Genomic DNA, 12,882 nt, shown 5'->3' on the forward strand with positions numbered 1-12,882 from the left:
CGTATTCTCCAGATCTGGCCCCCAGCGACTACTGGCTCTTCGCAGACCTCAAAAAGATGCTCCGTGGTAAGAGATTTTGCTCAAATGATGAAGTAATCGCCGAAACTAACACCTATTTTGAAGGCAAAGAAAAATCGTTTTACAAAAGCGGTATCGAAAGATTGCAAAAGCGTTGGAATAATTGTATCTCCCTAAAAGGGGACTATGTTGATGAATAAAAACGAATTTTGGCAAAAAAAATGTGTTTGAATTAGTTAGTCACACACATTATTGAACGAAGTGTTATTTTTAGTATCTGATTCTGCTTTGGTTTATGTTGCTTTAAACCCTTCACATTCTTTAATAGAATTAGCGCCTACCAAACAATCGTCTACATAGAATTTTTATTTAAGATTTCTTTTGGCAAAGGATAATTAATTCTTTCGTCTTCTGCTTGCTTAAACAACGTCTTGATGGCAAGATATGGTGCTGATGCAGTACCGTATGTAATCGTGTTCAATCTGCATTCTTTTATTGGTTTTATCCGATCGTTTCTCCATAAAATTCGTTGAAGATCTCTATCATCATGATGAATCCGTATTTGCCGATACATTTTTTCAATGTCAACCGTAAAAACTATTTTAAACATTCTCTACTGAAGTAATAGAACGAATAAATCCTTTTGTAATGTGGAGCCTGTCATCACAATACTGTTCAGTGATTGTCCTGATGTTTTTTTGGCAGACGCGTCAAACACCACTCGAAGTTTTGTTGTCGTGCTGTCTTCTTTAATAACTGCATGATGCGGCAAATAATACACCTTTGTCTTTGGTTTCTCATTAACTTCTTTCATGTGATCCACCTTAATGTACTCTTGCATAAAGTTCACATACTCTTGCTTTAGTGATGGATTCTTCTCAAGTCGTTCTTCCAGTAAAAGAATCGTTTCAATGCCATCTTTCTGGATTTGCCTAACGTTTCTTGATCATTTTATAGCAGTAACCTAAGGATGTATCGTCCTGTTTTATCGCGGGTACAAGTTGAATCACAACGCCTTTCTTCTACCGTTCTTAAGTCTGCATTTGGAATTTCCTCTAATTCCCAAAACCGTTTTAAATACTTGTCGCTGTTGCCGCAAGTCATGGTGCATAACGTTATTTTGTTTGTGATTGTACGCTCTACATCTAAAGGTCCTGATAATATCCATCCAAATAGTGTGTTTTGAGCCATAGGAGAGTTGTCTGGCCCTTTAATTAATCCTTCTTTAAACACTTCTGGTATCACGTCCGACACGATTAACAATTGTATTTCCTTTGGTTCAGCATACCAACGATCTGCTAACTGCAATCAATCAATATGATACCATTTTCCTGGCGTGAATTCTGCATTCGTCATTTTTGATGTGATTTTTGGTAACACTATTGCTTCAATATAACAGCTCTTATTCTTATCATGTATAGATTGAATTTCTAATGAGCATTTGGCTATCACGCTTGTTATTTGCCCATTGATACCTTTTACATGAGTTTGATAATTGGTCAATGGTGCTCTGATTGATCTTGCTAATTATTCTATTATACAAGATTGTGATCCTTGATCAAGAAGCGCTCGTATCGGATTGTTTTTAGTCGTTATAATTACCATTGCTGTTGCTAGTAAAACAGTTTTTTTCCTTTTGGATGTTGTACGATGCTGCCACTTCGGTCTCAGAGGTGTTCTTTACTGTTGGCATCCTCTGTTTATTTACGTTATTTGTGAATGTTGGTTTGTCTTTAACTTGTTCATGCATAATATAACGGTGTTTTTTGTAGCAAATTGTACATCTTTTTTTATTCAAGCACAACTTACTAAAATGCCCACTCTGAAGGCAATTAAAACATAATTTGGCGCTCATAATCTTTTCACGACGTTTCGGCACCTTCATATTCAGAAACTTTGAACATCGAATTAATTGATGGTTACCATTACACACCAAACATAGCGTACGTATTGTAGTTACATGCGTTTTTGTATTTACAGCTGTTGGTCGAAAATTATTCTTATTTTCGCGATTTGTGTCACGAGTTGCCTCCAATCCTCTAACTCTGCTCTCAAGAAACTCGTATAAGCAGCTCAATTTTGGTATTTGTATTGATGCTCCTCTTGAATGTTGGTATAATTTTCTGGTTTTACCATCAAATTTTGGATTCAGTGTCTGTATTATTAGTGGATCCCAACTGGACGTGTCCACATTTAAATTACGTGTACCATATAACACTTCTCTAGAAGCATTATCTAGAAGCATTTTATACCGCGACATTGACATAGTTAAGCGCATAAAAATTCAGCGGCTACGCTGGCTTGGTCATGTCGTGCGAATGGAAGAAAGTGCTCCGGCTAGAAAGGTATTTGATTCGATACCCGCAGGTGGAAAACGCGGTAGAGGACGTCTGCATCTGCGGTGGAAGGACCAGGTGACCAACGATTTGGGGGCGCTCGGTACTACCAACTGGCGTCAGAAGGCAACTAATCGGGCTGACTGGCGGAGGCTACTCGACGCGGCCAAGGACGACACACGTCTGTAATGGCCAACTAAGTAAGTAAGTAAGTAGAAGCATCCATTAATGTTTTTAAATCCTGTGCATTTTCGTTTCTTATTACTCTGAGTGACAATAACTTATTAATAAGATTGTATTGCTGGATTGTTGTATCTTTGTTTCAGTAGTTCAACTGCCGCCGTATAATTGTTCGATGTTTTGTTAAATGATTGATGAGTCTGGCGGCTTCTCCCCGCAGACTTCCTTTTAAGTACTGCATTCTTTCTACATCCACAAGATTATGGTTTTGTTGAACTACATTCAACGGTGGTAGTTTGATATTGCTGCTTACAGGTGCTCTTGTGTCTGAAACGTTTTAACTGCGAACGTTCAGTTCCTCTTGTAACTGAATATATACTCCTTCGTATATCGATTCCAATTATATGAAATCTCCATGGTCTATTGCATCATTCCCGAGCAGGCATTCATCGTGTAATTATGAGATCTTTGGCCAACAATTATTTAGTTTTTCAAACTTAAACTGTAACGTTTCAATACTTTTCGTTAAGTCTATTGTCTCTTTGATCTGCAACAGACTTGTACTTGAGATTGCTAAACGTTTGTTCGTAATATCACATGGCTCGGTGATGGTGACTTCGTCATTGATACTTATGTCTTGATTCCTTGATGACCGAACTTCCTATTGCTCTCTTTCACTTAGTATTTTCAATTCATTATTAAATCGATTCTCGATTTCATTCCGTCTTTGTTGTAAATGGCCAAAGTAATTTTTTGTGATATAATCATGATCAAGCTTCAAATTTTTGATCAGATTATCATTATTGTCTTCAAATGCGTCCCATTTCTGACGCAAATTTTCCAAATGCATCTCAAACTACTGACTTGAGTATCTTGTGGTAGAATCCTTTTTAAAATTAATCCAGATCCTCTGGATCTCACCTTCAATTTCCTTTTGATGTTGGATAACTTAGTCTATCTCGTCGTTCTCCATGATGTCCTATATTTGTATTTGATTTGTGTTTGTTGAAAGCCTCGGTACGCTTCTGCTTGTTTCATTTCGATGGTACGTTTGTATTCACTTCACTCCGATGTTAAAAGCCTCGGTAAGCTTGTATTTACTTCACTCCGAAGTTAAAAGGCTCGGTACGCTTGTATTTACTTCACTCCGATGTTTAAAGCCTCGGTACGCTTATACTTGATTCAATCTTAGACTTAAGTCTCTTAGTTTGGTATATTTGAAACTCTTACCACTGGTGGAGGAAGTTTCAAATATCCGGCACGAAAGACCAAAATGAACAATGATGTTCAGTAACAATCTATATGTTCCTTACCACTGGTGGGGGGAAACAATATATGATTGTTGAGACATTGATTGTAAGTCGATAACTGAATTTATTTAAAATTATTTCGTCTTTTATACAAATTAAAATGTAACAATAATTGCAAGATGTACAAATTAAATTAATTTATTATTTAATTCGCACAAATTGCTTACTAAGCAATCTATGCGAGCGCTTAACTTATGACCTAATTCATAATTTTTTGTTGATTCGTCAACCAAAAAATCAAGTAACAGGTGTGAGCGATTAACTCATAACGTAGTTCTTAGTTTTTTGTTGATTCGTCAACAAACAGTCTAACATCATGTAAGGCTGAGTCTATATCAGTTTCATTTCTGAGCTTGGGTTTTAAGTTTATGTGACTGCTAATGTATTTTCGGAACTACAAAGTTTCGGTCTATGCTCTTGACAACACCAAAATCAATTAAATCAGGAATTGTACATAACTCTGAGGGTCAATAGGTATATTTCCCTGAAGATGTAAAATCAAGGTTCATTTGGCTATTTGAGACCGCTAAGTATGCGCACACGTTTTCCATGCATACTAAAAGTTGTTGAATCATTCGTTCCATATTATCTATATGTGATTTTATGGAACTCATATCTGTCAGCTCGCGGATTTCATCTTTTTTTAGGTGCTCCGTCAGACGCAATACCAATTACATTTTATTGCCCGTCGTATGCAAACCTTCTTCTTCCAACGCCCCCTTCAGCTCGTTTAAACGCATGTCCTTCAACTTTGGTGCTGCTATTATTATTTCTTTTATCCATCCCACTAGATGACGTTTTTGTACTCTTTCAAGGTTATTGGGCGAGGGCCAGTACTCGGATTTGTTTCTAGTGCCTCTTGAAGTGTTAGAACTGTTCTGTTAAGTAACTCGTCAAATTTGTGTTGTGACATTCATAAGCAGGATGCGTACAGCGTCGTTCTAGTCGTTCCTGTTTTTCTTTGAAGTATTCTTCATAATTAACCGTTTCGTGCAGTTCTTCGAAACTTTTTAAGTGTCGTCTTTCCAAATTTCCTAGTTGTAGAAAACTAGATACTGGTAGACAGGTTGCTTCTTCTTGTTGTTCTGAAATTGATAGCATGTTATCAAGGCTACAGGAATTTTCAGGATTAATGCTTCATAGATGTAATGAAATTCAGAATTTCAGGATCGCCATGTAATGAAAGTATGATCGACATATAATGATGTAGGTATGCTATGTACAAATGTCGAGGTATAGTTGAAAAAGATTTTGAGTATTGTTTTACTTCTCCAGTCGCTTATTCTATTATTTTAGCAGTTATGCAGTATAGAATAGTGTTCTCATCAGCTTAGTACACCGTACAGAGATCAGTAATTTAAAAGACAAGTGTATGCTTTAAATCTAGAATTAAGTCTAATTTATTCAATAAAATGTTCCGGTATTTATACCGTTTAAAACTTATATACTAACAATGATTCGTATTTTTTATGTACTAGAAATAACTAATCAGTACGTGGGTTACTTCTTTATCATCAATATTTTAATATACATGATGTTCATGTTCATAATAAGTGCTTAATCATATATCATATTTAAGTACTTATGTATAATTATTGTATTATTCTTTCCTAAAGAATGTGGGTCATGCTAGTGCAAAGACCATATATACTTTATCACTTGGCTTGCGCATTATGTTATATATGCATTTATAACTGCATGAGTCAAATGCATTGACGTGGGTACTACACTAGTCGGTAACGTTGATTCTCAACCTACCAGCGTAGCCTTACCACTAACTCTTTCAATTCTCCTTCAGCGTCAATTTCGTGACTTTCTAACACTTTTTCTACCTTCGCAATTTTACCTTGCTTACTACCACGTACTTGAATACTATTTGCAATATCACGGTTAAATCTTTTATACGTAGGTCCTTTAATTTCGTCATCATTGTGGCTTTCTTTAATTCAACGCAACCGTTCCGTTTGACTGTCTGAACAAAACCAAAAACATCACCTTTTCAACAACTTTTCTGTGCTGCTCCCTTTTTCTTAGAATCATAGCGCTATTAATTAACGTTGAAGCATACGTACTTGCATATTCTTCTATTATTTTGATTAGAATCATAGCGTTGTTGACTCTCGTTAAGGTATGCGCACGAGTTATATTTTGTATTTAACTGAAGTTTAACACAAAATTAAGTTATTTAAAAATTACGCAACTTAAGTTATGAACTAGAATCTTAAGTCTAACTTTAATTTAATTTTTAGTTTTTATAACAGCGATTTGGCAAAGCAAATCGCGATAACAGACTAACATAAATTGTAATTATTTACTTAGGATGATCTCAGTTTATGTTAGTTATCGTTATAACATATTTGTATTTATTATTTGAGATAACTAAACCGAATTCTGTTACATTTTACAGACTTATTTATTTAGGACAAAACGATCTTTTCTTATGAGTTGTTTACTGGATTAGTAGGGTGATGGTACATAACTCACGTGCATGTTCTTTCAACACCTGTCCACCTTTGAGGGGATTTTTTTTTTCAATATACTGTATTATTTCATTTGCTTTTGGATTTGTATCCCACTTCTTATCAAAAATAAAATACATCTTTATGTCAATGTTGATATTTACTGATAAAAATGAAAAAAACTGTAAATATTTTATCCCAAAATAAACATGCATAAAAGGAAAATATTCTATCACAAAATAAACATGCGTAAATTGAAACAAAGGAAAACCTTCTATCGCGAAATGAACATGCATAATTCGAGCATGGGTATAAACAAAGAAAATTTCATTTGTTATCTCCTTGTGTTTTGGTGGCATTTTGCTTATATAAATGATAAGCCATCTAAATAACCACCACTGCTCTTGTGAACGGATTTCTTATCTTAATCTAAATATTGAAACCCAATAAAAAAAATAACTAAATAATAAAGGCCGCAGAGTGTTCTTAAGATAAGAATTTTTGAGAGAATTTATAAAAATTTGAACAATTGTATAAAATAAACGTAATGTGTATGTACAGCGCGAGTTATGTACCATCACCTTAATAACACACACAACGACTCATTAGAAGAGATCGTCTTATCTTAAATAAATAAGTGTCTAAACTCTAAAAATAAGTATATTTAATTTTGTAAAAGTATTTAGTTTAGTTATCTCAAACACAAATATAATGATAACTAAACTAAAATAGTCCTAAGTAAATAAGTCTCTAAAATGTAACACATAAGTGTGAAAAAAAAGATAATAAATATATTTAATTTGTAAAAGTATTCAGTTTAGTTATCTCAACACAAATATAATGATAACTAAACCAAAATAGTCCTAGGTAAATAATTGTAATTTATTATCACGATTTGCTGTGCCAAATCGATATTATAAAAGGACGAACAAAACTAGGTTTAAGTTAGTCTTAAGATTCATTCAATAAAGTACGCATCAAACTTGAGTTTCATGTGTTTTTAATCAAATATAATTGGCGCAATCGAACGGAACAAATTCAAAAGAATTTGTAATAACTTATATAAGTATCGGTTGACGAAGTGTTACCTTTTTTGATCCTGAAGAATCGAGTGAAAATTAAAATTAAAATAAATTAAAGTGCTCTTAAATCTGTAATAAATTAAAATATAAAGTAATTAAATTAAAACATAATTGGCTCAGTCAACGGGAGTTAATATTCTGAACAAGTTAACTATTAACGAAGTAAGCACATAAGTAAAAAATCGTTCTGCAGACAATAATCTATGAATAAATTTGACGCCAATAGAAACATGTCAACAGAAAACAATAAAGAAGAACAATTAAAACGAATGGCGGATGTCATCAGATCGCAGGAGGAAATGATTAACCAATTGAGATTCCAATTTCAAAACCCAATTCAGGCACAATCACTGTTAACACCAAAAGAATTATTGCAGCAATTCAGACAACTAAAGTGTCTGGACACCGGACATAAAGTAATGGCATTTATTAAGTCAGTAGAGGCTATCATCAACCTATGCCCGACGGACAACCACCAATTAATGAACTTGGAGATATTTTCAACAGGTGCAGAGGTATTAGAGTAAGTAATCTAAGAGAATTATTCGATTATTTCCAAAAAGCAAAATTTGAAATTAATGAAGTATATTTATTCGATGAGGATAGACCAGAAATTTATAAACCAGATAGGGTTGATAGAGATTTAGTCAGTATCTTAATAGAAAAGATTGATATACCTATGAGGATACATTTAGACGAAAACAATACACTTAATAATATTATAACAAAATATTCAAAAATTAAAGCATTAGATGATACTAGAGCCATACATATAAAACGTAGGAAAAATTTAAACCAACACAAAACACAAAATTATCAGAATTCGTATACTACACAAAGTACGAATAAAAACAACACAACTAGACGATATAGTAATGAAAATCAAAACGAAAAGTATACACAAAATAATTATAGACAGATTTACCATGAAACTGACCATAACCGTAGGAATAATGATTCGAGACAAACCAATGAAAATCAAAACGAAAGGTACACACAAAATAATTACAGACAGATTTACCATGAAACTGACCATAACCGTAGGAATAATGGTTCGAGACAAACCAGAAATACTCACATGAGCATTGATACACATAACTCAAGACCAGCCCCTGAACCCATGGAAATTGGAAACTGAATTAAATTTTATAATACCGCCTCACGGCATACCCTACCCATAATTAGTATTACAATAGGAAAACAGAAAATAAAATGTCTTATTGATACAGGTTCTTCCACTAGCATTTTAGAAAATAATTTACTAGTGGAACAATATCCAAAAGTTGCTCTTAAAAATCCACTGCGTTACAAAACACTTAATGGAGTGAATGAAATTAAACATGTAGTAACCACACCATTTCCGAAAGAATTCGGTTGCCTGGGTACACTACAGTGGAAACTTATTAATTTTTCAAACGAAAATTTTTCTGGTATAGTAGGACACAATTTTCTGCAACCGCTTCACGCAAAAATCGACTATCAGGGAAAATACGTCGAAATTTTGAATAAAAAATTCTTTTTTGTCGAACAATATTATCCTCAATGTATACAAAATGTGTGTAATATCGAACACATAGAAAAAATTGATGTAAATTATGATTTCAATTTATCTCATATGAATAATGAAGAACGTCAATCTACCCTAGGGCTGCTTAGCGAATTCAAAGATTTATTTTATAAAGAAGGAGATATATTATCAAGTACAGATGAGGTACACCATGAAATAATAACAACTCATGATAATAACAACTTATATTCCAAAATTTATAGATATCCTCAAGTACATGAAGAAGAAATAGAACGTCAAATAAAAGAAATGCTGAAACAGAAAATAATAAAAGAAAGCAATTCTCAGTACAATAGCCCACTTTGGATAGTAGAGAAAAAGTTAGATAATTCTGGGAAAAAGAAGTACAGAATTGTTATTGACTATAGGAAATTAAATGAGTTCACAATTGATGACAAATTTCCAATTCCAAATTTAAACTCAATCCTAGATAAACTAGGTAGGGCGCAGTATTTTACAACTTTGGATCTAGCTGAAGGCTTTCACCAGGTTCTAGTTAGACAAGGAGACAGAAAGAAAACTGGGTTCTCAACACCATTTGGGCATTATGAGTTCACTCGTATGCCATTTGGTCTAAAAAACGCCCCATCAACATTTCAAAGGTTGATGAATAGAGTCCTGAGCAAGTATATTAATAAAATATGCGTCGTATATATGGACGATATATTAGTATTTGGTACTTCCTTAGAAGAACATTTAATCAATTTAAAATTGATATTCCAAGCACTAAAAGTAGCAAAACTTAAAGTACAAGTGGACAAATGTGACTTTCTGAAGAAAGAAACACAATTTTTGGGCCACATGTTGACAACAGAAGGAATTACACCAAACCCTACGAAAGTTGAAATCATCCAGAATTTAAAAATCCCAAATACCACAAAAAAAATAAAATCCTTTCTGGGAATGACAGGTTTCTACAGAAAATTTGTCAAGGATTATGCTAAAATTACGTACCCCATGACTAGGTGTCTAAAGAAAGGCCAATCAATTAACATATATGACCCAGAGTTTATAGCTTCATTCGAAAAATTAAAAAACATAGTAACAAACTCACCTGTATTACGTTATCCTATTTTTACAAAAAAATTTAAAATTGACGCTATCAATTTCGCAATAGGAGCAGTTCTGTCCCAAGATGAACATCCCATTGCTTTCGCATCCCGAACTCTAAATTCTCATGAAATAAATTATGCCACCGTGGAAAAAGAATTGCTTGCTATAGTTTGGGCAATAAAATACTTTCGACCGTATGTCTATGGTAGGGAATTTAATTTAGAAAGCGATCATCAACCACTCAAATGGTTGATGACAAAGTATTCAGGTAAAGATATAAGTCGTAGGCTTCAAAGATGGCTGGTAAGTCTCGGCGAATACAATTTTTCAATCGATTACATAAAAGGAAAAGCCAATAATATTGCCGATTTTTTGAGCAGAATAAAGGACGACGAAATTATCTCTCAAATGGAAATTTTCCAAGGCGACGAGGAGAATAATAGCATGTCAGTGAATATAGAAACAGTCCATTCACAACAGGAAGACTTAGGTTTCGAAATTCCAATATTAGATACAGTAGTAAACAGGTTTAAAATACAAATAATAGTAATTCAGGAAAAACAAGTCACTGTCGAGTCTATATTTAATTATAAACGAATTTATATTGACCAAAGAGATATCGATGAAAATAATGTACTAGATATAATAAGAAGAGAAATAGACAAAGGAAAAATAGGAATATATTCACATCTTAGCGATCACGAATGTTACAAAGTTCAGAAAATTCTTGAACAAGAATTTCATTCAAACTCTAAAGTGAAATTCGTCAAATGCTCTCATTTAGCAAGAGATATGGAGAACGATGAAAAATTAAGAAAACAAATTGCGCTGTTTCATAAAAACGAGAGTGGTCACTGTGGAATTACAGCAACCTTCGAGAAGCTAAAAACCAAACTCTACAATCCCCATCTTAAAGAAGAAATACACAAAGTAATAAATAATTGTGACATATGTTCAGGCGGAAAATATGACCGAAACCCAAAAAAAACAAATTTCTAATTACTGGAACCCCCAAAACTATTAATGAAATAATTCATGTTGATACTTATGTGAATAGCAAGCATTCGTTTCTCATTTTTATCGACAAATTTTCAAAACATGCCACATGTTTACCACTTACAGACAGAAATAGCAGAACACTTGTAGGTCAACTGCAGCAATTCTTATCTATCAAAGGAAAAGTAAATAAAATGGTATTCGACAACGAATTTAATAACGAGAACGTTAACGAATTTTTGCGAAATGAAGGAATACACTACCATATCCCTAAACCAAATAGTCACACTGGTAACAGCGACGTAGCAAGGTTAAATAACACAATTACGGATAAAATTCGAACCCTAAACCTTGAAAACTATTTACCAATCTCACAACAAATTTTTAAAGTTATTATGATCTACAACGACACATATCATAATACAATTAAATGCACCCCACTAAAAGTACAAAATAATATAATAAATCACACAATAATTTATGAAAGGCTTTGTAAAATCAAAGAAACAAGAATTAAACAAGCAAATAGAAATAGGGAAAATTACGTGGAAACTAGACAAGAAGGATTTATAAGACATTATAAAAATTTAAGACATAAAGAAGAACCCAAATTTAGAAAAAAACCCTTACAAGGAATTCATACCAGCAATATTAAGAGACCCACTAAATTTAGTAACCATTTAAGCAGTATTGATATTAACAGTAATCCTTAATTCTTAAATTACAGATAACTATATGGGCATTAATAATATTGTCATCACCTTTAATACAAGCTAATCTAATTACTCATCAAATATCTCAAACTAGTGGATACATAGAAATTGTAAATAATAACTATAGTATTCCAGTAGAATCAGACCTAATTTTACATAAAATAGATAGCCAAGAAATAAAAACCGTACTTTTATTAATGAGGGATAATTCAAACATTTTAAATACAGAAAAAAAAACAGTCATAAATAATCAAGTTGAAGTACTACTAAGTAAATTAAAAACAATAAACCCCACAAGTAGACAAAAACGGGGACTAATAAACTTAGTAGGTAATGCATGTAAATATCTTTTTGGCACAATGGATAACACAGACCAAGAGGATATAACCAATCACCTTAACACAGTAGATTCTAATTTACATAATTCCATAACAGGATAAATCAACAAATAAAAATTAATGATCATTTCAATAAAACAATACAGCTAATAAAAGACACAATAACTCAAACTCTGATAGATATCCTTAATTATATAGGAAGGTTTCATAAAACTATGAGAGACATATTATTACAAAATATATATCTAGAAAAAATACTGATGTTGACTACAATTAAATACCATACTAGTATTCTTACAAAACAGGAAATAGATGAATATGAAATTAATATAAAGAAAATTAGGTATCTAAGGACAGCAATATTTGAAAAAAAAAATAATGACTTAATATTTGTAATTAAGGTACCTAAAACATTTCATAGTATATAGGTAAAGACTATAATACCTATCCCCTATCTAAACAAAGAAATAAATGCAGAAATTGAAGATATATTCAAGTACAGTAATAAAATATATACATACAAAGAAAATAATTATATAAATGAATTTGTCATATCAAAACATTGTACAATAGATAAAATTTTCAATTTTAATTTAATTACAAATGAAAATACAGAAATTGTAAACATTAATGATCATACAATAATTATGAAAAATGCAAAGAACAATTCAATTTCAAGTAATTGTGGCATAGAACATGAAAACTTATATGGAAATCTCATTATACAATACAATAACTGTTCAATAGAAATAGCAAACAGAAAATTTTCTAATAAATTAAAAATGTATATTGACAAAATTATTCTACCACAATTTATTAATATTACATTT

The sequence above is a fragment of the Teleopsis dalmanni genome, chromosome 1, assembly GCF_002237135.1.
Source record: "Teleopsis dalmanni isolate 2A chromosome 1, ASM223713v2, whole genome shotgun sequence".
Lineage (NCBI taxonomy): Eukaryota > Metazoa > Arthropoda > Insecta > Diptera > Diopsidae > Teleopsis > Teleopsis dalmanni.